Raw genomic sequence first — 4,261 nt, 5'->3', positions numbered from 1 at the left:
TCTAAATCTTAGCTGTTGTTGTGCACTTGTGTTAGCTAACAGGGTCTCACGTGAGTATTGTTGTGTTATATCAAACATGTATCTTCACTTTCAAACCTTAGATCTGGTACTACTCCGGGTTAAAGACAGCTCTCTGTGCCTTACTCCTAGGATATGGTACACTTGCCCTTCCTGGGTCATTTCACCTCAGCACCTCACTTTGGAAAGCAGCTGGTTGGTTAATGACAGGAAAGAAGCTGTTAAAAGGGGTGGGGACCATTTCCCCCCTCTAGATGAAAGGGCTAAGCATTTGCAACACGGACTGCAAGCGCGGCTTGCAAACAGAAATTTCTTCAAAGTGTAATGGCAGACAATGGTTTAAATACAGATTCACGTTTACTTTTTAAAAATCCGATAAACTAAACAAACAGCCACCAAATGACAATCAGCAATGACACTAGTTCTGTACAGTGAATACAATATCAAATATTAAACAAGTCTGTTGCAGGTGTTAAAGTGAGGGAGACTGCACGGTGTTTAGGTGCTTTTGCTTGCTTGCAACGGGCAGCTGGAGGACTGTGAGGGTGGCGGTATTACGGGTGCAGATAACATGGTTTATATTGGTGCGCATCGGTACACAATAAATAGCTTGTGGATTGAGAGGGCAGCCGTATACCTGGGAACGACTGTACAGCTAAATTAATTTGCAATTTAACAAATAAGGGGTAATGCATGCAATCTCCCGATCTTCCACTAGAGGGCACGGGCATTCCATTCCTGTTCTCCAGGCGGGTTCCTAATACCAGATGCACAGGGTATGATACTGTGGCCTCGTCAGAGTGAAAGTGAAAATAAAATATGAAAAAGTTCCATTTTTGGCCCCTATTGGGCCCACCAAGTCTCGTCCTTTGTTAGCACACCATTCTCCCCTACTGAATCATGTATTTTTTTAATGTTCCCAGTGTTTTAGATCCCACTACTTCACCTGGTAGGCCATGCCTTTATAACTCTCTGAGTTAAAAAAAAAAAAAGCTTCCTACCTTCTGTTCTAAACGTTACTGCACACAGTATTCTAGGTGGTCTAACTAGGCCATTGTATAATCTTAGCATAACCTCACTGGACTTGTACTCCACAGTTTTTGCAATATAGTCTTGTAACACACTACAGCAATGTTATTATCCCTGAGATGTGATCTGTAACTAAGGAAATGCAGTTTAATAAAATATTGCTTTACATCTGTTTGTCTGTCCTTCACACTGTAGATCTCATGAATGACTCTCATCACTCTGTAAACTACTGGTTAACACACTGGAGGCCTCTTCTCATTAGCACATGAGGAAAGACAGCCAAATGTTTCTCGACAAAGGCACTGAAAAGGTTCAGGCGGCCTGCAAATTATTAAATATATATTTTAAAATGACTGCGGTTAAAAATGAAAGAAAAATGCTCTGAGCTGTGAAATTACTGGCTGGTGGTCAACCCAAAATAATCACCTCAGAATAGAAAAGGGAAGCCACATGCAAAATGATCTTCAGCAGTTTGCAACGATGACTCAGGGTGTGCTCATGCTTCAAACTACTTCCTCATCTCTTCCCACCAAAGCAAAGCACCAAGCTAGTTTTCAAAGACATCAACGGGGTGAAACAATTGGAATGCGGTGTCAGGTCTGAGCAGGACTGCTTCGAAACTGGACAGAGAGCAGCGTGTGCTGGTCTTCAGAGGCACATAGTGGATCTGCTGCCATTAAAGAGGTTTTTTGGGTTGAAGCCAACAACACACCTCTAAATACACACACACACACACACACACACATAAATATATATATATATAAAGAGAGAGAGAGAGCGAGAGAGAGAGCGAGAGAGAGAGAGAGAGAGAGAGAGAGATGATTCAAAACCAGAACACGCACATCCAAACAGTGATATAATAATCGCTCACTACTTTAAATGTTCAAAGTATTTGTAATAAATTGAGCTTACCGGATTAGATACAAATGCAATCCAAAGCATCTACAGGAGCCTGGGAGTCTATTATACAAGTTTGGTGCAAAACCAAAGCGGACGAATGGACACGATACACACATAAGGGTCCCTATTTTTTTAACAAGAATCGTAAACAGCAAACAGCACTGTACCCAAGAAGATACTCACCAATCACTAGAAATACCCACCTCCCCCCGGACTATACACCCCCTGTCACTGTGTTCACTGCTCAGGTCTCTATAGTGTCGAAGTGAACCTGCGCTGCCCGGACTATGCACCCCCTGTCACTGTGTTCACTGGTCAGGTCTCTGTAGTGTTAAAATGAACCTGCGCTCCCCTGACTATGCACCCCGTCACTGTGTTCACTGGTCAGGTGTCTATAGTGTTGAAGTGAACCTGCGCTCCCCTGACTATGCACCCCCTGTCACTGTGTTCACTGGTCAGGTGTCTATAGTGGCAGGAAGGAGACTCAGAGGCTGGAAAGCTGCAATGAAGCGCTAATGCACACGTTTATTAAAGAAACAGAACAAAACAAACAGACAGGGCACAAGGGCCAAAATAAAGAGTTAAACAACACTTAATACTGCCAGGCTGAGCAACGCCTTCATGGCTTCTCTTCATGTTTTGCAATCCTATTTGCTGTAAACCTTTTCAAGGGTTTTAAATACTTAATGGGTGGCCAGTAGGGGGTTGGTATACCGGTGTAGTGTTAAAAAGTGGTACATCGTCAGAATGTGGTACGTGTACCAAAAATTGACCGGTGCAATGTCAGAAAGCGATACGTTGTCACATTGAAAATGGTACGCTGTCAGATTTTGGTACAGGTGCAATCAATTGCGATGATACTTGCTGATAATGGCTTTGAACGAAACTGCCAACGACACAGAATAGTCTCTATTAGCAGAGACAAGCGACTGCGGCGTGGTAGCTCAAAGCTAACTTTTTCAGGGAAGTGAAGAAATCTTGTTTTTTTGTACAAACTCCAAATGTGTAATAATCACAAAATTAATAGCGCACTTGGCAATATGTCACGTGAACTGTAGCTATAGCCAAAAGTTTTCTATCACCTAAAATTTTAGGATTGAGACATAATTAAAAAGAAAAAAATGTAATATAATGTAAACAAATAAACTACAAAATTATATTGCAAAAGTCTACCGGAAAGAACCACCGCCTGACTGCCCAGCGCCACCGCCTGACTGCCCAGCGCCACCGCCTGACTGCACGAAGCTGCCGCCTGACTGCCCAGCGCCACCGCCTGACTGCCCAGCGCCACCGCCTGACTGCACGAAGCTGCCGCCTGACTGCCCAGCGCCACCGCCTGACTGCCCAGCGCCACCGCCTGACTACACGAAGCTGCCGCCTGACTGCACAGAGCCGCTGTCTGAGGGTCCCGCGCTACCGCTGCCGAGCTGCCCGCTGCAAGCGCTGGAGGGTCCCGCGCCACCGCCAGCATGGCTACTGCCGACATTGTCCCTGCTGGAGTGCACCGCGCCACAGACAGCATTGCCACCCTTGGTGAAGGAGCCCCGACGGGGTAAAAGTCACTCGGGTTTTGGGGGTAGTAAGGTGGTTAAACGGGTACCCCTTACAGAAGCTCAGGGGTTACCAGAGGGGTTAAACGGGTGCCCCTGACCGAAGACCCAGCCTGGCAGAAGGAGGAGAGGAGACCGCCTGCATCACAGCACTGCCCGCTAACCTCCTTAAGGATCCAGGGGGTAAAAACCGGACATGAGGGGAGAGGGACTGTGTTTTAAGGGAGGAGGTGGCCGGTTGCGACTACGAGTTGCATTGCGCCCTACGGACTTTTTTGGGTACAAAAAGAGACTAAGGTGGGGGCAGTGTAACGATCTGGGCATTTGTGTTGTACTGTACTTCTGTGTATGTGTGTTTACGTGCTGTGTGTGTCTTGCAAATGGTATACTGGCCTACCCCTACTGCCCAGGCTATTATTATTATTTATTTCTTAGCAGACGCCCTTATCCAGGGCGACTTACAATTGTTACAAGATATCACATTTTTGATTTATTTCACATTATACAGATTCACATACATTATACAGATATCACATTATTTTACATACAATTACCCATTTATACAGCAGGGTTTTTTTTAAAGTGCCTTGCTCAAGGGTACAACAGCAGTGTCCCCCACTGGGGATTGAACCCACAACCCTCCAATCAGGAGTCCAGAACCCTAACCACTACTCCACTCTGCTGCCCTATTGCAGTGCCCAGCTCCCCGCTCCTCACCAGCTCACAGGTGGTGAATGCTCATAGGTTTTATTCCACTAAAACAG

The sequence above is a fragment of the Acipenser ruthenus genome, chromosome 23, assembly GCF_902713425.1.
Source record: "Acipenser ruthenus chromosome 23, fAciRut3.2 maternal haplotype, whole genome shotgun sequence".
Classification (NCBI taxonomy): Eukaryota; Metazoa; Chordata; class Actinopteri; order Acipenseriformes; family Acipenseridae; genus Acipenser; species Acipenser ruthenus.
The sequence above is the reverse complement of the archived record's forward strand: the minus strand, read 5'-3'. Positions refer to the sequence as shown.